Here is a 25676-nt window from a genome sequence, read left to right on the forward strand (position 1 = left end):
TTCACCATGTTAGCCAGGATGGTCTCGATCTCCTGACCTCGTGATCCACCCGTCTCGGCCTCCCAAAGTACTGGGATAACAGGCGTGAGCCACCAAGCCTGGCCATTTCTTTTTACTCTTGTTTCTCTAAACTTCTCTTCTCACTTCATTTCACTCATTTGATCTTCAGTCACTGATACCTTTTCTTCCAGTTGATCGAATCTGTTACTGAAGCTTGTGCATTTGTCACGTAGTTCTCGTGCCATTGTTTTCAGCTCTATCAGGTCATTTAAGGACTTCTCTACATTGGTTATTCTAGTTAGCCTTTCGTCTAATATTTTTTCAAGGTTTTTAGCTTCTTTGCGATGGTTTCAAACTTCCTCCTTCAGCTTGGAGAAGTTTGATCATCTGAAGCCTTCTGCTCTCAACTCATCAGAGTCATTCTCCGTCCAACTTTGTTCCATTGCTCACTAAGAGCTGCGTTCCTTTGCAGGGGGATAGGTGCTCTGACTTTCAGACTTTTCAGCTTTTCTGCTCTGTTTTTTCCCCATCTTTGTGGTTTTATCTACCTTTGGTCTTTGATGATGGTGACATACAGATGGAGTTTTGGTGTGGATGTCCTTTCTGTTTGTTATTTTTCCTTCTAACGGTCAGGACCCTCAGCTGCAGGTCTGTTGGAGTTTGCTGGAGGTCCACTCCAGACCCTGTTTGCCTGGGTATCAACAGTGGATGCTGCAGAAGAGTGAATATTGCTGAACAGCAAATGTTGCTGTCTGATCGTTCCTCTGGAAGCTTCATCTCAGAGGGGTACCCAGCCGTGTGGGGTGTGAGTCTGCCCCTACTGGGGGGTGCCTCCCAGTTAGGCTACTTAGGGGTCAGGGACCCACTTGAGGAAGCAATCTGTCCGTTCTCAGATCTCAAACTCCATGCTGGGAGAACCACTACTCTCTTCAAAGCTGTCAGACAGGGACATTTAAATCTGCAGAGGTTTCTGCTGTCTTCTGTTTGACTATGCCCTGTCCCCACAGGAGGAGTGTACAGAGGCAGGCAGGCCTCCTTGAGCTACAGTGGGTTCCACCCAGTTCGAGCTTCCAGGCTGCTTTTTTTACCTACTGAAGCCTCAGCAATGGCCGGCACCTCCCCCTGCTCCAGCCTCGCTGCTGCCTTGCTGTTAGATCTCAGACTGCTCTGCTAGCAGTGAGGGAGGCTTCGTGGGCATTGGCCCTCTGAGTCAGGCACGGGATATAATCTCCTGATGTGCTGTTTGCGAAGACCCTTGGAAAAGTGCAGAATTAGGGTGGGAGTGACCCGAATTTCCAGGTGCTGTGTGTTCACAGTTTCCCTTGGCTAGGAAAAGGAGTTCCCTTACCCTTTTCGCTTCTTGGGTGAGGCCATACCTTGTCCTGCTTCGGCTCTCGCTCAGTGGGCTGCACCCACTGTCCTGCACCCACTTTCCAATATGCCCCAGCAAGATGAACCTGGTACCTCAGTTGGAAATGCAGAAATCACCTGTCTTCTGTGTTGTTCACGCTGGGAGCTATAACCTGGAGCTGTTCCTATTCTGCCATCTTGGAACTGCCTCTGTACCTAGCAATGTAAAAGCACTCAGTGAATATTTCTCAGAGAATTGTTTCTGTGCCAGATTTTGAGGATGAAATAGTAAACAATATGTATTAAACCAAAGAAAAAATGTTCCAGTTATTAATTCCAAGAAAAATAATGTTTGTACAAGAAATAAAATAAGCTCATAGTCTACTACCTCACTCAGCTGTGGAAATATTTACATAGTATTAATAATATAAGCTTTGCATATTACTATAAACAAAGTTGGCGATATAAACTTGAAAGGGGCTGAAAGAATAATGTGTATGTGTGTAATAAGTTAAAAAAAAAAAAACCTAGGTCTTCCTATAATTCTAGGAAATAAAAAGTATATATCTAACTAAAATATCACAATTACAAAAATTACAAGAACAATATTAATAAAAAATAGTGGCAAAGGGCCAGGTGTGGCTGCTCATGCCCGTAACTCCAGCACTTTGGGAGGCTGAGGCAGATGGATCACTTGAGGTCGGGATTTTGAGACCAACCTGGCCGACATGGTGAAACTCCATCTCTACCAAAAATACAAAAATTAGCTGGGCGTGGTGGCAGGTGCCTATAATCACAGCTACTAGGGAGACTGAGGCCAGAGAATTGCCTGAACCTGGGAGGCAGAGGTTGCAGTGAGCCAAGATTGCACGACTGCACTCCAGCCTGGGTGACAGAGTGACACTCTGTCTCAAAAAAATAAAAATAAAAAAAGGGGGGGAGGGCAAAATTTTTTTCTAGTGGGTAGAAATTTGAGAATTTGGGTGAGGAAAACTTTTTTTAATAGTAACATATAAAAATAATTTTTAAAACTGTATCCATGAGTAACTTTGATTTATCTTAAAAATAAATGTATAAATATTTTAAAATGCTATTCATAATTTTGTTAACTATTCTTCCTTATCATGGTCATAAGCTTTAGGTTAACACCAATGAATCAAAACCACTAAATAATTTAAGCCCCCTTTTCACTTAGAGGTCCAGAGCACTGACAAACCAGTTTAGCCAATTTGCATTAAAAATGGATCCACTGGCTGGGCGCGGTGTCTCATGCCTGTAATCCCAGCACTTTGGGAGGCCGAGGTGGGCCGATCACAAGGTCAGCAGATAGAGACCATCCTGGCTAACGTGGTGAAACCCCGTCTATCCTAAAAAAAATACAAAAAAATTAGCCGGACTTGGTACTAGGCGCCTATAGTCCCAGCTACTCGGGAAGTTGAGGCAGGAGAATGGTGTGAAACAGGAGGTGGAGCTTGCAGTGAGCCGAAATCATGCCACTGCACTCCAGCCTGAGCAACAGAGTGAGATTCCACCAAAAAAAAAAAAAAAGGATCCATTTATTTAGTCATAATTATCTCCAAAGCTATGGCACAGATAGCACATTTAGTGTTTATTAAAACATATTATTGCAACCATACTAGTCTAATTTATGCAAAATTTGTATTGATTACAATACGTGTAGTTCATATGGCTCTTACATAGAACAAATGGGTTTGTAATTCTTTGGCTGTTTAAGGGGATGATTTACAAGTAAGTTTTGCATGGTTGTAACTTAGATTTGACTTAGAATGAGTTTCAAATTTAACCCTCTCACTCAAAGAACAAGAAAATAAAACATGACAATTCTAGAAAGACTAGGACATTTAAAATATGGAACAAAGTTAACTTCTGAAAGATAATGGAAACCTCAAAGACAGAATCATTTTAATGTTGGAATATTTCTGCAAGTATTTTGTAAATGTACTCCTTAGCTTCAAAATCAAATCTGCTAAGTGAACTGAAGTGAGAAAATGAAGTGCATTGTTCAAGTTCCTGAATGTCAGGCTACAAGTTTATCATTTCAAAGCTTAAAAGGCTTTATAGCTTTTCAGCTGGCCTGTGAATAGAGGTGAATGTATTAGTTAAGCCAAAGACACTTTTTATAATCTCACTTAATTTTAGTTTTTCTAAATTGGATTCAGAGAGAAAAAAAATGTTCCTTTTCAGTAAACTTTAATCATTAACCAAGTGCCAATAAGAAGAAATATATACTCTTTACCTTATATTTGAAAGGTCAGCTGTCTGTCATATATTTTTTTTTGCCTTGAAGGCAGTATGAGATCACACAATCTTATTTTACTTGGCTTGCTTCAAATTTATCACTTCTCCAGCTATCAATAGAACACAGTTTATAGCACGTTGTTCACATAAGCTGTGATACACATCTTCCAGCAAAGCATTCTAGTTTCTAAGATTTCTCTCTCTTCTTCATAAGAAAAACTCTTCCATTTCTCATTTGCTTACTTCAGAAGCATCCCTTTTAAAACATTTCCCTGTTGTAATACATGTCTGGTTGCAATCACTTGTTAGAGTTGGCTTTGGATCATGGTACAGTAAAATACAATATATGCTCTAATTCATTTAACATAATTTCAATGAGCAACCATTACATGCAAAAATTTTGGTGGATGTAAAACGATGTGTAACGTACATTATATGAAGTCTCAATATAAATAATAATAAATTTTCCAAAGATAAAAGGGATCCACGTTAGAAGTAGGGTCCCATCACCAGAAGTGTCATACATGGGAAAGATGACTAATTAGTACATGATGAATTTTTCTGAGTATTACATATGAGGAAGAAGAATCAATCACAGAGTAAGGCGGGATATTGTGTAGTAAAGAATTTAATCTTGCCCAAAAAATAATATGGGCCTTGCCCTTGATTTCTAGGAGGTAAACTATAAACCTTCGGAATGTCATGGATGATAGGATTATTTTTGTATGCCTAGAGGCCTTAGGTCATGCCAGACAGTCTAACAATGTGATTCAGGAAACCAGCTACTTCATTGGTTTCTAGTGAATTTTCCTATAAGTGCACTAATCCATCGTCCACTTAGATTAACCTGACCAGTAAAGACTGGAACTCAACCTGCTGTATTTGTCTCGTAGGTAACTTAATTGAGGCCACTATTAACAGAGCTCCAAGCATCAGGAGGAGGCCTACCTGTAGGACTGGCTCTAAACAGGCCTTCCAAGTCCCTAGACACCACCAGATTAATACATTCCACAAATCATCAGAATCTGACTTAGAAATCTAGCTGCATTTTTTCTTTCTTAAGTTTGTGTGTTGACTTTCTATGGTTTTTGTATTATCCCCTTCACTCTGCCCCAGGTAGAGTAGAACGTGTTAGCAGTTGCATAGACTCTGCATTGACCAGCAAGAAACAAGTCTGGGGAAAGTCTATTATTCATCATAATCCCGGCCAGTGCTTTCATGCTGAATTGAAAGCCATGTAGGTATAAGAGCGTACATGGATTAATTCAGCTACAGTCAGAGACAAATTTTACAACACATTTTCCTAATGGGAGAACTTTCATTGTAAAGATAACTGACTCTAGTATGTAAATAATATGCTAATTATTCTTACAGTAAGTTTTGCCCCAAGTAACCAAGGGCAACTTCATTTTAGAGAGACCTCCACAGTGATCTGAGGGATATAAGTTTACTGGTGACGTTCCCTTAAATAAGTGAAGGCCTCTGTGACAATTCCTAAAGTGCCAGTTTCTGTGTTTTGGGGAAGAAGGCAAGATAATGTCTGGCCTCCACACAAAAAGCACAGTCCTGAAGTGACATATGGGAGGAAATTGTTGCTTACAGTTGTTGGGACACCCTAAATAGGAATGATTTGAGTTGGGTGACAGGTTGACATCTCTTCCAACAGGCCTTTCAACCAACAGATATGCCTTAGAGTTGCCAGCTCAGTTTGAATATTTTAGTCTAGTTCTTGTTTTGGAGGGAATGTTTGAAGATAGTTGGTTCAACCTGTCCTGTTTGTTCATGTCACCAGATGGGTGATATGTCCTGTTTCTTCATGTCACCAGATGGGATGGCTGCTCCGTGGAAAAACGGAGAGAAGACTACAGGGATGGGAGCAGGTACTATATCCAGTGGTATTTTGTTTGGGAGGTGCTGGAGCCAACCTGCTGTTTCCAATATACTTCTTAGCCAGGTTAAGAGAAAGGGCAATCAAATCATGGTCAGACCAGAGTCATGGTGTCATGGTGAGAGGGTAGGGAGGGGATGGCAGTCAGCCCAGCAGTCAGTTAAATTTACGGTACTTGCCACAGTGTGGGAGAGCCACACAGGGCATTTTCCTTTATTAGAAGGGATGAGTGCAAAGGAGCTTCTGAAAGACAAATTATCATAAATGGTTCTTTCTCTGCCATACCTCCCATGGTCTAAGATATTCTCTCCTCAGTGGAGGGTTACTCTCCTCCACTACCACAAAATCAATCTGTTCCTTTCCAGTAGCTATAAGATCACTGTTTTTCCAATAATTTCCTATTCACACCAATAACATTTGTCCATAAGAGTCAATTTCAAGAGAAGCAAGAGCATTATAATAAAACTCAGCCACAATTAAATTTGAATCACCTCTTTTAGCTCGACTGCCACTTGGAGGGTGCACTGCCTGCCTGAGGTTTCCATTAGAGGGAAAGAAGTACCCATCATGCCCAGAAATTGTCAGTGTGGAATCCTGAACTTTCATCACTTTTATAAATATTTTTACTCTTGTAAGACTATTTTCTCCCAGTCCAGTCTCACTTGGCTAACTCCCACTGTCTCTAATTATAAGTATCTCCACCAGAAGTTCTTTCATTCCTCTTGACTAAGTTAGTTGCTTTTCTACTTTCCTCCAAAAAATATTTTCCATAATATATAAAATTGCCTACATAGATTCCCAAGTTCCCTACCCTAGTCTTTACTGGCTTAGATTATATTTTAACCAATAGTGCATTGGCAGCATTTAGCATAGGAACTTGCACATAATTGATCTCAATAGTGTAGAATAAATGAATAAAATAAACCTAGAAAAATAAAGTCTTTGCCAGATAGTTTCAAATTTTCAATAGGGAGAAACTAAGGTTCAGCAGTCTCACTGCCAAGTCCAGAAAATGTATATTTGTCTACTGATTGCACTATTGTTCATAATAACAAAAATGGATAACTAAGTGTTGAACAGTGAAAGAATTGGTTAATAAATTGTGATGCATCTCTGTTGTAGAACACCATGTAGCCACAGCAAAGAAAATGTTGGACCTATATACATTTTATACCTTGAAGTAGTGTATCATCCACGTATTTAAAAAATAGCAAGTTACAGATTCTTATGTATAGCATTATCCCATGATTATGATTATTAAGAAACAAAATGTACACTTGCACGTAGGTCAAGAGAAGATAGAAAGTGAGAGAGACAGTGAGAAAGATATGAATAAATCCAATTTAAACACAGGAATGCTGTAGCCATCTCTAAAGAGGGGTTACTTCTGAAGGTGAACTGGAGTTGGTGGAAAAGACTTTTGTTCATTTATTTATATCATGCAAAAAAAAAAATGGAAACAAGGGTGGTTTCTTGTATTTTGTTATTTCTACTTTTCAAATATCTTAAGCAATACATTTTTAAAGAGGATACCAAGCAAAGTATTAACAGTGCTGTTTTAGTGAAGTTAGATTGAAGGTAATTTATCTTACTACTTGTATTCTGCTGTATTTTTCACTTTGCTGCAATAAGCATATATATTAAATAGAAGTTATGTAAGAATCTTTCTTGGCAAAGCCTGGGAAAGCAATGAAGATGATTGCTAGAGCAGAATATGCTATTATTTTATCTTCTACTCAATTCATCTTGAAAGTAAATGGATTGTAATGTAGGCCATAATTTTGTGTTTAATTGCCACCTATGTATGTTTCTCTCACTGCAATTAAAATGGACATAATGAAGAAAATGTTTATACCTTCTGCATAAATCATTAGAAAGTGTCCCTCTGGATTTCTCTGTCAAGAGTAGTTGTAATGTTTGTATTTTAAGTATTTATTATAATAGTGTGAAAACCCATCTTGCTTATTCCCACAGTGTCTGGGTTTGCATTAGGCACATGTACATTTAATAAATGTTTATTGAATACCAAAATCGTTGAATAACTCTAAAACTATAAAATCAAATCAATTAAATAGAGAAAGAAAGTTTAATTCCCCTAGGGAGCTTTTTCTGAAACAAAATTTTACAGCCTGGGGAAATACCCATTTTGGAGTTGAATTCTTTATGGCTAAAACTGCATGGGGTTTCGTGATAAATATGTTTCCTTAAGGTTGCCTTTGTCTGACTGTTAGCAACTCACCAGGTGGCTGCAACTGTGGAAAAATATTTAGTTCTTTAAACATTTCAGTCATGCAGTAGTTCTTTAAACAGTGACAAATAGCCAACATTTCTCCATAGTTTATAACCTTTTCCTTAATAGGTTTTCCAGTGGGAGTGAGAGCTCCTATTTAGTCAACATTTAGTTCATGTTATTTTTCAAATTATCCAATATGACTAATTTAAAATGTCTTAACTTTTAATCAAATCATCTTTTTGCCCCAGCATGACCACTTTTTCAAATGCATAGTTTGATAGTTCTCAGCCTACTCGACTGTTCAGAAACAACTCTCCTTTAAATTGTGAATTTAGCAAACATTATCGACTACCATGGTCCGAATCAACACCAAAATAACTCTTTTAAAGCTATCATATTGTATACTAGTAATACACATAAAACTTTAGAATATTGGCACTTGACAATCCATTTGACCTTTGTTTTCATCATTCCTCTATTCTAAAAATTGATCTTGATCTCCACTTGTTAAAATATATTTCATTTATAAAATCTGGTCAAGTGCCACTTCTTGATGCTTAATTGATTCTCTTTATTCAGAAGTGACTCTTCCTTCCTTTGAAAATTCATGATATGTTTTTATTTACATTCAAATATGTTTTTATATTTTGCAATCTGTTTTCGCCTAACCTATTTTTTTAATTCATCTATTATTTATTTGATACTCCATAAAGTATTCAATAAGCATTGACTATGTGCATTGTACATGATGAGTACCGTTTTTAGGCACTGAAGAAGTTATAGCAAATATGAGAGAATTTGTCCTTAAGGAGCTTACCATCTGGGTTTTTCACTTAATGCATTCCAATTTATGTTAAAATTTATCTGGTCTTAGAATACTAGAATGAAAGCATCTTAAAGAAACAGATATCATTTTATTTATTCTTGGATACCTCTTTGCTCATCACAGAGTACATAATAAACTTTGCAATATTTACACCAATATAGCAAATTATTATTTATCAAATATGCTATAGTATATTAATATTATCTCTTTTAATCCTCATTGCAACTATAAGATATACACAATTAGCCTTATTTTAAAGATCTTACTGGAATTTCAAAGGTTATTTATACCAAATAGTATATCAAAAATTTCAAAAGATTTCTTTAATAGTAAAAACTGTAAAAATAAACTCGATGGTCAAGAAATCAGAGGCTGTAAGGACCAAATAGCATGACCATTGTTTTCTCCCTAGTAGAAAATGTAAGGATGTTAAAATAGTCATGATTATTTGAAAATAAGTATTATTGTCATATAACTAGGCATGTTTAAAATATTTATAACCAAAACAGTGATGAAACATAGGAATAGGAGCTTCCAAAATTGATAAAAAATGTGATAAGACACTAATAATCACTATTATTATTATAAATATTTAACCTTATAATTGCCATAGAACATGGGATATTAATATTCTAACTTTTATAACTATATTTAAAAACTTCAATGACTGTAGAATACATTCAGTGCAGGAATAAGATGATCAGTCATTGAATTAGTTTACATATATGTAAGTCTAGTACTAGCTTCCTGGGGTTAAAAAATTATGATTCATCCATATAACGCAGATCTCTTATGACACTATACTCTTTTGATATCTGTCATTTACTTCTTCATCTCTTGAGCTAGTCTTTCCAACTTCACTTAATCATCATAAATTAAAGTTTCTCAGATTTCTTGCTAGGCTCCTTATCTCCTAACTTTATTTTCTACAAATGTAATCATAGTCACTCCCATAACTTCAATTATGAGGCCATATTTCAATCATTGCCAATTTTCTAGCTCTAACACTTGCTCACTAATTTATGAGGTCAAGCCTGACTTCAGAATGACTTCAAAACTAATTTTTTTAAAAAATCCAAAGGCTATTTTCCAAAGAATTTTTCATGGCTCACTCTGGCAGATATTTTAGTTTCACAGAGTCATAGAGCAACATGTAAGCTGTTGTAAGAATTTGTTTCACCTTCAAATGAAATGGTGACTGTAAAAAATACATATTTTGGGGTCAAAGGTGGGGGTGGTGAATGGGCAGGTTCAGGAAAGCTAGAAGAGACCAGTTAGGACAGAAGTTTGAATGGACTTGTGGTGCTGATGTGAATATTACAAAAAGAGAGTAATCAAGGATTAATATAATTTTTTTCATTCAAATATCTAGAAATTTGTAGTTATCATTTACTGAGATTGAGAAAACTTCAGAAAAAGCAGTTGTGGAAACACAAATGGGATAACACTTTAAAGTTAAGTTTTAGGAGCCTACTTTATATCCAAAAGAAGATATAGGAGTCTTTATTTGAAGGGAGATGTTCAAATTGGAAAGAGAGATTTAGAAGCCATTAAATGGGTTTTAAATTAGTGAGATTTGATGAAATGCCCTCTCAAGTAAGGGAGCAGAGGAGTATATCTGACTTTTTTGTGACTTGGCCCTTGACATGTCTCAGAACAAGCCTAGATCAGACTGTGCAGATACCATGTAAGTCAGTGCAATTTAGACGTTAATGTGAACATGACTTCTTTCACTTACATACAAATTAGGACCTCAAGAAAAACAGATTAGAGTCGAATAGTTGAGTATATGTTTGTCTCATTTACTAGATTGGGGTTTCTCAAAGCTAGAAGTCATATATTATTTAAAAATTTCTGCATCACCTAGACTATTTCTTGAATATATTAAACATCCAATCATTGTTGAGTTAAACAGAATAGGAAAGTATTCCTATAGCAAATGCGATTGATGTCCATCCAGTTCTTTGCAAGTTAGGTTTGCACACCCCTCAGACTTGCCTTGTTTCTATCTTCACTATTCTCTGCAGACTTGCCCTTGGCTGATGAGAATGACCTTGCAGGGAGAGGCAGGTTAGGCTCCATCCCCTTCCAAGAGTTACTAGTAGTCAATGCCTGACTTATGAAGCCCTTGAGAGTCTAGCACCCTTAGGTCTGTGGCGTAATTCAGGTATCAGAGCTCCCCAAATAATCAGACCTGGGCTACATTTCTCCTGAAACCATATCTTTGCATAGCTTCTTCTCCTGCCCTATCACTTGAGTTTCTCTTGACAGCCCTCCTTCAATGAATCACATGTGCAAGGATTTCTGCCCTAGACCTTATATCTAAGAAGCAAGAACTAAAGTAATAGCTAAGCCACAAATGGAGACATATGACTCCTCAAGCATTTATCTAATATAATTAAATTAACCTAGAACTTCTAAATTATTAAACCTTTCTGGTTTTGGGGATGGAATGGAGAAGGGATTCTATTCTGTATTATTTGTGAGCTTTCAAGTATAAATGACTCTGGAAATTTCAGGTCATCACTTATTTTTCCCCCACCTCTCACCCCAGCAAAATGTCAGACTCTTTTCTTTTTTTCCAAGATAAGCAGCCACTCATAGGTGAATGTATAAATATTTAAACTTTCTAAATTATAGTCATATTTCCAACGTTGTAGAGAGAAATGCATTGCCAGGCAAGTTCATGTCTATGTGAACATCATAGAGTGTACTCATACAAAGCTAAATGGTATAGACTACTATACACCTAAAATATATTGTATAGTCTATTGCTTCCAGCCTACAAACCTGTACAGTATGTTACTGTACTCAATAGTATAGACAATTGTAATACAATGGTAAACATTTGTGTATCTCAACATATTTAAATATAGAAGAGGTACAGTAAAAATATGGTATAAAAGAAAAAATGATAAACCTGAATAGGGCATTTACCATGAATAGAGTTTACAGGACTCAAAGTTGCTCTGGGTGAGTCAGTGAATTACTAGTTGAATGACCATGAAGGCCAAGGACAATACTGTACTCTACTGTAACTTTGTAAACACTGTACACTTGAACTACACTAAAATTTATTTTTTAAAAATTATATCTCTTCAGTAATAATGTTATGTGTCTTGTTTATTGATTTATGTACTTTGAACCATCCTTATGTCCCTGGGAAGAATCTTACTCAACCACGGTCAATGATCTTTTTAATATATTGTTGAATTCAGTCGGCTGGTATTTTGTTGAGAATTTTTGCATTTATGTTCATCAGCAATATTGGCCTGTAGTTTGCTTTGTAAGTTGTGTCTCTGGTTTCGGTATCAGGGTAATTGTGGCCTTGTAGAATGAGTTTGGAAGTATTGCCTTCACTTAATTTGTTAAAATACCTTGAGTAGAATTGGTATTAGTTCTTCTTTAAATGTTGGTATAATTCAGCACTATATCCATCAGATCTTGGGCTTTTCTTTGATGGGAGGATTTTTTATTACTGCTTCTATATCATTTCTTGTTATTTATCTGGTCAGGTTTTCTATTTTGTCATGGTTCAGTCGTGTTAGGTTGTATGCGCCCAGAAATTTATCCATTTTTTCCAGGTTTTCCAATTTATTGGCATATAATTGATCACAGTCTTCTCCGATGATAGTTTGCATTTTTGTGGTATCAGTCATAACATCTAATTTTTCATTTCTGATTTTATGTATTTGGGTCTCATCTCTGTTTTTCTCAGTCTAGTTAAAGGTTTGTGATTTTGTTTATCCCTTAAAAAACAAACTTTCATTTCACCGATCTTTTGTGTTTTTTTTTTTAGCCTCAATTTTATTTATTTATTCTTTGACATTTATTATTTCTTACCTTATTTAATTTTGGGTTGGATTTGTTCTTGCTTTTCTAGTTCTTTAAGGTGCATAATTAAAGACTCAATTTTTTGGATGTGGGCATTTACTACTATACACATTCCTCTCAGGACTGCTTTTGCTGTATCCCACAGATTTGGGTATGCTATGTTTCCATTTTCATTTGTTTCAATTTTTTTTTTTAATTTCTTCTTAATATCTTAATTGACCCATCAGTAACTCAAGATTATATTGTTTTATTTTCATATATTTGTGTAATTTCCAAAGTTCCTCTTATTTTTGATTTCTGATTATATTCTGTTGTAGTCAGAAAAGACACTTATGACGATTTCAATTTTTTTGAATTTGCTGAGACTTATTTTGTGGCCTAACATATAGTCTGTCCTGGAAAATGTTCCATGTACTGATGAGAATAATATGTATTCCGCAACTGTTTGATGAAATGTTCCATAAATGTCTGTTAGGTTCATTTGGTCTATATTGCAGATTAAAACAGATATTTCTTTGTTGACTTTTCTGTCTAGATCATCTGTCCAATGCTGAAATTGTGATGTTGAAGTCCCTAACTATTGGAGTTAAATAATAAATGAATCCTAGCTTATTGTAACTTTTTTACTTTATATAATTTTTACTTATTTTTAACCTTTTACCTTTTCTGTCATAATACATTTTAAAACACACACATTGTACAGCTGTCCAAAAATATTTTCTGTCTTTACATCTTTATTCTAAACGTTTTTATTTTAAATTTTCTTATTTTTGTTTTTTACTGCTGAAATTTTTTTGTTAAAAGCAAATACACACACACACAGTAGCGTAGGCCTACACAGGGTCAGGATTATCAGTATCACAGTCTTCTACCTACACATCTTCTACCTACACATCTTTAGGTAGATCTTTAGGGACATTAATACACATGGAGTTGTTATCTCTTATTATAACAATTCCTTCTTTTGAAGTGTCTCCTGAAAGACCTGCCTGAAGCTGTTTAACAGTTAACTTATTTTTTTAATGAATAGAAGGAAGACACTGTTAAATAATGATATAAAGTATAGTATAGTAAATACATAAACCTTTAACTTAGTTGTTTATTATTATTGTCAAGTAATATGTACTGTACATAATCATAAGGGCTATACTTTTATACGACTGATAGCACAGTAGGTTTGTTGACACCAAAATCATCACAAACACACAAACATGTGAGTAATGCATTGCACTAAAACATTACAATGACTCTGATGTCACCAGGAAATAGAAATTTTTCAGCTCCATTATAATCTTATGGGACCACCACCAAACGTGTGGTCCCTCGTTGGCTAAAGTGTTGTTATGCAGCATGTGACTGTATAGCAAAACCATAAAGAGTTCAGGAAATCTTCAAAATGTTTTAAAATCCCTGATGTTTAGTTGAAGTTATACTATTTAGAAATAAAAACAAAATCCTAAGTCCCTCAACTGACTGAAGTCTCCCCTCTTGGCCAAGGGGACACCAGGACAACCTTGGAAACTAAGTTCTTAGCCACAACAGGATGGGAGGTCAGACATGCCTGTTATAACCCCTACCTTGCTAACTACCTTTAGGCTGTCTTCCCTAAGGGGTAGACAGAAAACAGCCCTTTCAAAAGACTCCATTCCAGGCATCAACCAACCGCCTGACTGCTGGCCCTCCCTTTCACAGTTTCAACAAAACTAGTGACCACCATTTCTTCCTGAAGGAGTGGTTCTGGCTAAGGGTTTTCGTGTATTTTGTTTCACCTTTTGAAGTCAGGCAGTTGAAAATTCCACCCTTGAATCATGCCAATGCCACCATTTTTTTGTACATGGAACCCCTGAAAAGGCATGAAGCTCAACTGTGCATTTTCTCCTCTCATAAATATTCAGGACTCCTGTAACTTATTAAATATGTGTATTTGGCCTTCCTGCTCAGCATAATTCCTATTCCCTTTGCCCCTCCCTCAAAGTATGCTTCTGGCTTCTGGCCACAGGCTATGGTTCTCAGCCTGTCAAAATGGCCATCCTGCAGGGTGCACCCTCTTGTAAGAAATAAAGCTCTCCTTTCCAAACTTAAGAACTTTGTCATTCTTCAGTTGACACTGTGCTATTATAACAAATATTTATTTTGGCAGACAAAGCCAATACTCTGTGCTTTGACTTTGGAAATTTCTTTAGCTTTTCTTTCAGTAAATCATAGGTCATTATGCTCTGTCCACATACCCATCTGTTCACATATATGTAATATGCGGCATGTGCCTCACACTGTTACCCATTGAGTGCCTATGTGACTTAACTGACTCCTGCGCTGCTTTTTTCCCTAATCAATATCTATGTGACATACTTGAATTCCTACTCGGTCTTAACTCTGCTTATTTTTAGGAAACAGGATGTCTGTGGTCAGAAGTTCCTTCTTAGGACTAAAGCAGTGAAAGATGGGAAAATCAGTGACGGAAGCTTACTTGACCTCTGAAGAAACACTGGCTTCATTTTAATCCAATTTCCATATTAAATAACAGTCCAGCCAGTACCATGAAAGTTGAAAATCACCATGACAATGACAAGAAGGGAAAAAGGGCAGAAGAGGGTCTCCTTGATTTCAGGGAAATCTTCATCCCTCCTTGATTCCAGGAAAATCTTTATCCCTTCCTAAGACAAGCAAAAATATCCCTGCCTTTGCTTTCAATTCCCAACCCCTTCATTAAAGATATCCTGTATCTGTTACTTCCTGGTTCTCAGGAGCTGAGAAGTTGATTGGTGGGCCACTCTCCCACTTCTCCATTTTATGACCATCAAATAAAGCCCTCTCTTCTCAATGCTCCTTTTCCATTTCATATACTGGCTTCACAACACCAAACATAAAAGACCCCACATTTTAGGGTAACTGGGAACCCGTACTAACAATAATGGTTAAAGTGTCACAGAAAATATTAGGCCCAAGCGTTAATATAACTAGAATCCAGAGAGAGAACAAGCAAGGTCCTTTTGGGGGAAGGAAGCAAGATGGAAGAGAAAATGAAAGGGAGATGAAGGAGTGAAAGGACAGAAGTATGAAGGAGGGAGGATGGCTAAGAATGAAAGGAGCCTGGAAAGCTGGCATCCAAAGAAATTGAGGCTCAGCATCTGCAGAAAATTTATTTCTTTGACCCAGGGAGTCCTTCTTCAGTAAGGAGGATTATCAAAACTTCGACATATCTCCCTTGGCAATATTCGTATATTATTTCCCAACTTAAATGAAAGAAAACTAAGAGACAGCTTGCCTTGTGAGAAGACAGTGTGGATGTGGCAATGAGGAGATGAAATGTAAATCCTTTTATATTGTTACAAGTTAGACATTAAAAAAGACCTCACTGGCGTGTCTAACAGTCGGTGATTTTGCAGAGACAGCTCTGCCCCTTGCATGGCATTGTGCTGTGGCTAATTGGACCAGGCAGTCTTTTTCATTAGTGTTTTGCGTTTCTGCCCTAGTAATGTAAAGGTAAATCTATTTTTATCTTCTTGGCTGTGTCTATTGATATTTAATGACAGGGAGTTCACCTTTCAGTACAACTAAAAATATTATGCCTCTCAGGATTATTGGTTTTCTTTTTTTTTTTTTTTTATCTACACTGAACAAAAAGATCACCATAATAATCATATGCTATTTGAATGATGGTGTAAATGTATTGGCATTTTTCCTCTCAGGTAAAACTCAAAGTGAAGCTTTCAGCCTTCTAGAGAGAAACATTTTGGTCTCTTCATAGTTTGCACTGTTACACCCCACAGTCACTTGCCCATTATTCATTCTCTCTGCCCAGATGATAAAATAACAAGCTTTGTACTCCATTGCTGTGCGTGTTGGTGCTTCATAGATGGCATGCTGAGAGAACCTGCCCTCTCCTAAAGTGAATGTTGGAAGTTTCAGGAAAAGGCCCAATGTCCTTCAAAATCTTACCTTCTCTAATAAGGGAGGTGAAGAATGTCAAGAAAAGGCCACTAGCAGTCCCCTGGGAATGATCTGTTTCTTCGCCAAGAACTAATGGTCTGCACTGGGATTCCTCGTCTTCTTTTAACGCTCATGCCATAGTCAGGTTTCCAAGAAATGCAACATATGGCATCCTAAAGAAAAAAAAAATACCCAGTGTTATTTATGTGCAGATTTCTGTCCTGAGAATAGCTCTAGGGACCCAGGATGAGCATATAGGAGAAAAATGAGAAAGTCATTTTCCTCCATTAATTCTAGAGCTTATCCTAGTTATCAGGTTCATTAGTCATACTAACTTCCAAATTTTTCAAAATTAAAGGTAAGACTGAATTATCTTAATCTTGTAAGAGAAGCAGGTTGATAATACTAAACTTGGAGTATATAGGTGCATTAACCTTGGAATATATAAGTTATTTCTACCTCCTCAAGTTCTTCTGATTGATTCTCAACTTCACTAAACAAGAATCCATAAAGGCAGAGGGCAAAGAATAAGTGACTATTGTCAAGTGGGCTCAAAAGTTTTCATTCATATTTATAGAGTCCTTACAATGTTACTGGCATAGAGCCAAGTATTTTATATGTATGATCTCAATCCTCACCAAATCTGATATGGATGATATTAATTTCCCGTCTTGTGGATGAGACAATAGGAACCAGAGAGGATAAATAACTGGCCCACAAACATATAAACAGTAAGTGGCAGAGTGAAGTTTAAATCCAGAAAACCAGAGACTTTGCTCTCAACTGCTGATTTGAAATAAAAGCTATTACTCTTCTAATGAGGGAGACATTCCCTTCAAGTCTTGTTTTTCTGCATAAAAATTCATGCAGATATTATATGTGACAACTTCTAATATTTGTTTTAAGAATAAAATTTGTTTAATGTAACCTTTTGGTTACCAGATGAGACACTGTTGGATTTTAAAAATTAGTTTCGGAAATTTTAGTGGAATTGAAAAATATAAATACTACATGTCAAATTTTCTTATTATTGTATAGATACACATAGATTTGATGTGAAAAGTGATCAACTGATGAATGAACAAATGTTTGATCTATTAATTCTGTTGTCTTCCATTGTATATTCCTAAGAATTGGGTTTAGCCTGGCTTAAGAAGCAAAGCAAAATAACTCTCTCCAGATTAAAATCCTCCAGTGGCTTGTCTGGAATATAAAGTCCCAACTAGGGAAAATATAGCCCTTGATGATCAATTCCTGGCTAATTCTCCAGCTTTACACCTAACTCTAGTCATATTCAACTTCACTTAATAATCCATACACTGTGTTCTAGTTACTTCTAATTGTTTCCTAAATCCCTGCTCATGTCCATGGCTTTTTGCAATTCTGTGGCTCAGTTAACCACTCTTCATCCTTGGACTTCTATTCAAACATTTCTTTTGAAACATCTTCCTTAATTCAATTATCTAAATCAAAAGTAGATGACTTTCCTATGTATTCCCATAATACACTACACTTCTCCATTTAGTACTTGACCCTTAGTATTGAAACTGACTTACTATTGATCTGTATTCTCCATTATATTATAAACTCTTTGATAGCAAGTGTAATGTCATATTCACCTTTATTTTATTAGCACTTAGCACAGTACCAGACCCTCGTAGTAAATACTTAAGAAAATATTGACTATTGAATTAATACTTTTACCTTTACTACTGATGAAGGGAGTTGAAAAATAGTTATTAGGTAAAACAATTATATCAGTAAGTATCAACTCCTTTTACTAACCTAAAATTTGGGACATTTCACAATGTTATATAATTACAATGGTGCTCAATGAATTTCTATCTTTCATCATTATTTTATCCATTTATCCATTTTTTAGGGTCTCTTTACTCTTTTTGTAATATCTTCTTCCTCTGAGGTTGGCCTCAATATAGCTCTCTCTGAGGAATCTGAATGAGATTTTAATAGAGGTGACAACTTGGTTTAAGTTCAGGCCTATGCAAATCATTGCTCTCAGTGAATTCACTTCCACTTCTTAAACTACACAATTTGCTCGCTTAATACACTCATAATAGTTTTACAAAAATAGAGTACTTATTTGCCTCTTTGAGAATTGTAATTAGTTGTTACCTTTCCAGCATTTTTGCATCATCTTCTAGATTGTGACTTCTACTTCACTTGATTAAAAGAGCAATGTCTGCCTGCTGACTCACCGTGATTAGTAACCCATTTTACATACAGGAAGAAACAAATAGTTTTGCTAAATATGTTATTGATTGGACAATTCATTTGGAAAAAGCTATTTTTTTCCTTTGATGTAAGTTTTGCAAAAGGGAGAGAAAATGCACTTCATAAAGAAAAGACCAGTATCTTTCCTCCATAATTCTGTGTATCAGAGTCACAAAAGTAGATAGATGGGACATTCAAATTGAGTAATTTGAGAAGAGCTTATTTAAGGTACTGTTTATAAAAGTGCATTCATAACCACAACATAGGCTAGTGCAGTACCTAAAGTTAGTAATAGTAGAACACCAAGTGGGAAAGATTACCAAAATCTGTAGACAGAAAGACAGAGAGATGTGTGGAGCGATCTGAGTGACTTTCCTGAAAAGATTCAGCCTATCCTGTGACATATCCACAGGGAGGAGGTTCTCTCCTTCCCTCCAGTCTCCAGCCAGTACTCTAGAGTAGTTTAATATAACTGGAATCCAGAGAGAGAACAAGAAAGGTCATGGAGGTAATTCTTACAGATTTTCCTCTTGGGGTACACAGCAAGTCAGAGAAGGTTAAAGAGTAGATCTGAATGGCCCAACAGAATTCGTGAATACAATCTCGTTTCCAGTTAAGCTCCACTGACTGTTATTAAGTAACCTTTAAGTTCATAGGAAAATAACATAACAAGCTTAGACTAAGCCATCATTCACCCAGCTCCAGGATCTTTTGCTGAACTCAGGGACTCTGCCCTTCTGCTAGGGTACTCTAGCAAAATTACAATTTACAAATTGATAACTTCTAAAATTGACAGCTCTTGTGTGTGTATTTTCAAATGTTTCTTACTGCTACTACATTGTTAATTTCTAATTATTACCAAGTTTTCTACAGTTTAGAAAGATGTGTAGTCTCACAGCCTATTTCCATCATCAGGAATATTTATGTCATTGTAGATATAACTTCTCACTCTTCTATATTGTGCTGTCAATGTGTGGTTTCTCTGGGGAGATGGATTACACTTTCAATAGATCCTAACTAGCCTCTGGTCATTAGACTGAAAGTTCCAAGAATGCAGGATTCATGTTAGGATATATTTTTGGATATTTAACCTTCTGTTTCAGCAAAACGTCAATAAGTCTTTCTAAAATAAAAATGAATATAAAACATATTTACCTTTTTTTTCCATTTTGGCAATTAAAATCATTTACCATAAGGAAATGCTTTTGAATTTTTTTAAATGTAGGCTAACCATTTTTCAGCTCTTTATCAAGGCCTTTGTCTCAATATATTTTTCTTTAAAAAGATAATCTGAAAAAAAAGATTTCTTATAGAGCTTGAGACTTATTGCGAGGTACATTAGCAAGGCAGCAAGGGTGAGAGAGGGAAGAAGGTAAATCAAATACAGGATATATATTTCCAAACTATTCAAACCTCCACAAGAAAATATAACAGTGACTTAATCACATGGAACATGTAAGGTTGTTCAGAGCTGTGCTGCTTTGCAATAGTTTCCTGGGGAAAGAAAGGAAATTAATTTATCTTCAGATATCCTGACCTTGTCTCCTCTTTCTCAGTGGCCAACAATTGACCACATGCATTAACAACGCCTACCAAAAAAAAAAAAAAACAAACAAAAAAAAAAAAAAACCTTTCAGGTTGTGTCAACCAGACAGTCCAGCAAGCTGCTCTGGAAGTCATAGCCATGCTCTGACGTGTGTGGCTTTACCTAAGTCCAGAGTGGCGGAAGGAGCCAGAGCCTCTTGAGATCTGTATATTCCTGGCCTGGGCTCCTAATTTCCTGAAGTTCCTCATTATGTTGGGACCAAGGGAAGCAAGACCTTAATCATAATCTTGATGTTAGCAAAAACAAGTGGCAGTATTATATGATGGAACATGACCTTCCATTGAGCAAGAGGTTTGGAGCCAGGAACTTAACTATTTAGCAATTAACTGTGAAACAAAGTGAATCTGGGGAACATCATAAATTGAGTCTCTGAGATTCACACACATATTCCCATGATATCTGGCTTTGTGGTGCCACAAGAGAAATAACAAAATGTTATAACTTCTTCTCTGAAACAGGAGGTACTAGTTCAATCTCTGAAGATGATGGAGGAATATACCTACACTTGAAGCCATTTGGAGTCACAAGTTTACACCTCTCTCTTCAAAGTCCTCTCTCCCAAAACAGGCACCCCTTTCTAGGGTCATTCATTCTAAAATCTATGTGTAATTTCAGCCTATTTGAACTGGAATAGGAGTAACCAACCAAATCAGTATCGTTTTCAACAGTAAGTGCTAAAGGTGATATATATTTTCAATAAACATGTATCTTTTTTATTATACTTTAAGTCCTAGGATATATGTGCAGAATGTTTAGGTTTGTTATGTAGATATACATGTGCCACGGTGGTTTGCTGCACCCATCAAACCATCATTTACATTAGGTATTTCTCCTAATGCTATCCCTTCCCTAGTCCCTATCCCCTGACAGGACCCGTTGTGTGATGTTCCCCTCCCTGTGTCTAAATGTTCTCATAGTTCAACTTCTACTTAGGAGTGTGAACATGTGGTGTTTGGTTTTCTGTTCCTGTGTTAGTTTGCTGAGAATGATGGTTTCCAGTTTCATCCACGTAGCTGCAAAGGACGTGAACTCATCCTTTTTTATGGCTGCATAGTATTCCATGGTATATATGTGCCACATTTTCTTTATCCAGTCTATCATTGATGGGCATTTGGGTTGGTTCCAAGACTTTGCTATTGTGAACAGTGCTGCAATAAACATACCTGTGCATGTGTCTTTATAGTAGAATGATTTATAATCCTTCGGGTTTATACCATAATGGGATTGCTGGGTCAAATGGTATTTCTGGTTCTAGATCCTTGAGGAATCTTATAGTATATATTCTGTCCTGACAACAGAGTAAGATAATAAATAAAACACATATCTGTGACAGACTTTCCAATGGAAAATATTCTAAATGGAAGACACTGACTAAAGCAGTCCTTGTTAGTTTCCCTGTAGAATTCTTCTAAAATTATAGAAAAACTCAGCACATAGGCCAATCACAATTATACTTACAGCTTGTGTTTATGAAACACCTAACTTTCTGAATAATAATAATATCATTAAGGAAACAAAAAATAATTTTGGCACTTACCTGTTTCCTAATATTCCTGATTACATATATATACACACACACACACACACATATACATATTTCAAAAATTCCTTTTGTATAAACTCATCAAATTGTTTTATTATTTTGTTTTTTGTATTTTACACATTTGTTTAATAGTTCCATTTTTGAAAGCATATTTAGCATGCCATAAGAAATAACTACAAAAATAAGTATCTAATTATTTCTCTCTCTTTTTACTGCGTTCTTTCTTGAAACCAATCCAATTCAATCTAAATGGAGGTGACTCCACAGCACCACTACTACTGCTAATGCAATACTGACTGTTATTTTCCACAATACTCCGTTGATGGTCTGATATCCTATCTGGAACTGTCGGACATAGGTGATGGAAATAATCATTCTTTCCTTCTTATTTTCTTCACTTGACTTCTAGGACACACTATATCTAACAACAGCTTTTTACCTCAAGAGCAGCCTATTCAATGTCTCCCCAGCTTCTGCCCCTCTCGCAACCTTCTCAGAGAGAGTTTCACTTCTGTCATTCCTCTCTTCTCATGTACATTCAGATACCTAAATAAACTCATCCAGTCTGACTAAAAAATGCTACTTCTGCTCTGATGATTTCTAAATTTCAATGTCTAGTCTAACTCTTTATTCTGAGCCGCATACTCATATACCCATGTATGCAATTGTGTTCTCACATCTCCATCTCATATCTAAAAGGTATCTCACACGTTATATGGCCAGAACAGAATACTTTTTTTCCACGTAAATTTTTCTTCCCTCAGGTTTTCAATAAACTGAACCATTTCTTCAGGTAGTCAGGCCCCAAAACTTAGAGCCTTCCATAGCTCTTCCTTTTCTTCTAAACTCCTTACTCATTCATAAGCCAGCATTAACTTATTAACTTTTAAAATACATGCTGAATCAGCATTTCTTGATCCTACGTTACCACTGTCCTTGTCCATGGCACCATCCTGTCTTCTTTTGACTGCAGCATTGAGCTGCTAATTTTGCCCCCATTCATGTACATTCTTCACAGAGCAGAATGGCAAATTTCCTTTTTTTCTCCCCCAGGCTTTTTCCTCCTCTATATTACTCCTTATCAGAACAGAACAGAGAAATATGATTCATGCCACTTGCATCTCTCCTAAGACTCTGGCAAATAAGTAACTGTTGAAATTTTTTTCGTATGGCTCCTATCTTCCTAAATGTTCTAGGTTACTTCTCCTTTCTAGGGCCTTTAGTTAACATAAAAGAAATTTAATTGACTAAATTTTGCATGTTAAAAGCATTACATTGCTATGAGATCAACTATAAAGCACCTTCTAACTAAAGATCTTATTAAAGGTATCCAAGTATTTTCTTACTGAACATTTTAAGCACATAACTAAACACATTTTAAACCTAGTGTTTTGGTTCCACTCTATTCACACTCCATGCAAGTTCTAGAAAATTTGCATTTTAGTCAAATATGTGTAAATCAATTCAAATTAATTCAGGAGAATGATTTATTTAAGGAAGTTGTACAGTGAGTCCTTTTTAAAGACATTTTTTATTAAGTGAATCATCACTCTCTAAAACATCTCATTTTGAAACTCAGATTTGCATTTATAAGGTTTACTTATCATAGGATCCCCTGTATCTCCAAACCTCTCTAGCTTAAAATATTTTTGGCTTGGTTTTTCTCCTAGTAATAAAAACATTGTTTTACTGTTTAGTTAGTATATATCTTAAACTGACTTCAAAACTGACACATTTCGATGACTTAATTCTCCTGAGGGTTAATCCTCTTGGTCACATTTGAATGTCTTTCCAAACACTGTTATCCGACATAATTAAATTTAAAAAGTCACCTCTTTTTATTTTTATTCATTTTTACAATTCATTGCATAATAATTTAAGCATACGTAAAAGTAAACAAAATTATTTTTACTTATAACCACTTGTTTCTGAACTTTAGCAGTGTTGACATTTTAGACCAAATAGTTATTTTGGCGAAGTGCTATCCTGTGCATTTAGGTATATTTTAGAAAATTTAGCAGTATCCTTGGCCTCTTTTTCTAAATGTCAGTGGCATCTGACTTCCAGGCATCACAGTAAAAAAAAATATATCCAGATCTTGCCATATGTTCTCTGAAGCAGGGCTTCCCAAACCCCTGAGCCATGGACTGGTACTAGTCCATGGCCTGTCAGGAACTGGGCCGCACAGCAAGAGGTGAGCTGTGGGCAAGCCAGCATTGTTATCTGAGCTCCGTCTCCTGTCAGAAACAATGGTGCCATTACATTCTCACAAGATGGCAAACCCTATTGTGAACTGCACCTAGGAGGGATCGAGGTTGCATAGTCTTTATGAGAATCTCATGCATGATGATCTAAGGTGAAACAGTTTCATCCCAAAACCATCACCTCCAACCCCATCTGTGGAAAAATTGTCTTCCACAAAACTGGTGTCTGGTGCCAAAAAGATTGGGACCACTGCTCTGAAGGACAAAATGGATCCTGCTTAAGAACTACTGCAAAGGCCATCCACTCCCTTACTTTCCAGATGTATGATTTAATCCATATATTCTCCAGTCATCTATCTATCTATCTATCTATCTATCTATCTATCTATCTATCTATCTATAAACAATCACAACACCATAACCACAACTACAAATATGTAACAACAATTACTCAATATCATTAAATAGCCAGAATCTTCTCCAAATTCCAATTCACTCACAAATAACACATTTTTCTTTCTGCAGTCTATTTTTGTGTGTTACTCTCTGTCTCCTCTCTCTTTTTCAATCTCTAGATAGATAAATGTTAAAAGATAGATAGATAGATAGATAGATAGATAGATAGATAGATAGATAGATAGATAGACATTTAGGTACAAACACTTATCTCTGGAAAGATAAGTACATACTCACACGCCCACAGACAAAGAATACACATATATATGTGTGGGTATGAGTGGGTAGTTTGAATTAGAGTACAAAGTAAATATAACATAATTAGGTTTAAGTCTTTTAAAATCTTATGGTTTCATCATTAGTCTCTTGATGTTCCTAGGGAGTTACATATTAAAGAAATTGCTTCATTTTTCCTATAGAATTTCACAAAGACTAGATTTTCTAATTGTACTCCCATAGTGTAGATGACTGTTTTTCTTTGTTATTTCCTGGTATTTGAATCCCAATTGAAGTCTTTGCACATCCATCTGAGGGGATTAACCCTTTATTTCCCAAGGAAACAGAAAAGGTCTCCATTGAGGCAACTGCCAAGCAAAACATACAGCTTCTCTTCAGTACCTACGCAGTACCTACGTCCACCACCTCTTTTTGCTTCTGAACTAAACTCAAGACACAGCAGACCCCTCAAGGTGAGGTGCAAGTGTGACCCATGAGAAGGTTTGTGATACTCTAGAAGCACTAGATTTTTCCAATTTATACAGATAGAAATCCAGGGTACATGTATGGGAATGTATGCTAAGGATTTAAGATAATGATTAAAGGAACATAAAGTTGAATCAGGCTGAATTTACTTATATTGGCTCACTATGCAGAGATTTTACATTCAACCATGTAGCTCAGATAATTTAAAAAGGGCTATAATACTTTATTTGGTTTATGGGTTGAAACATGGATCAAAAGATGATCTCCAATGAGTGAATTAGAAATACCTAATCTTAGCCGGGCATAGTGGCTCACATCTATAATCCCAGCACTTTGGGAGGCCGAGGTGGGCTTATCATGAGGACAGGAGATCGAGACCATCCTGGCCAACATGGTGAAACCCTGTCTCTACTAAAAATACAAAAATTAGCTGGGCATGGTGGCATGTGCCTGTAATCCCAGCTATTCAGGAGTCTTAGGCAGGAGAATCACTTGAATCAGGGAGTCGGAGGTTGCAGTGAGCCGAGATGTTGCCACTGCACTGCAGCCTGGCAACTGAGTGAGACAAAGAAAGAAAGAAAGAAAGAGAGAGAGAGAGAGAGAGAGAGAGAGA

This window comes from Mandrillus leucophaeus, unplaced genomic scaffold, assembly GCF_000951045.1.
Source record: "Mandrillus leucophaeus isolate KB7577 unplaced genomic scaffold, Mleu.le_1.0 Scaffold103, whole genome shotgun sequence".
Taxonomy (NCBI): domain Eukaryota; kingdom Metazoa; phylum Chordata; class Mammalia; order Primates; family Cercopithecidae; genus Mandrillus; species Mandrillus leucophaeus.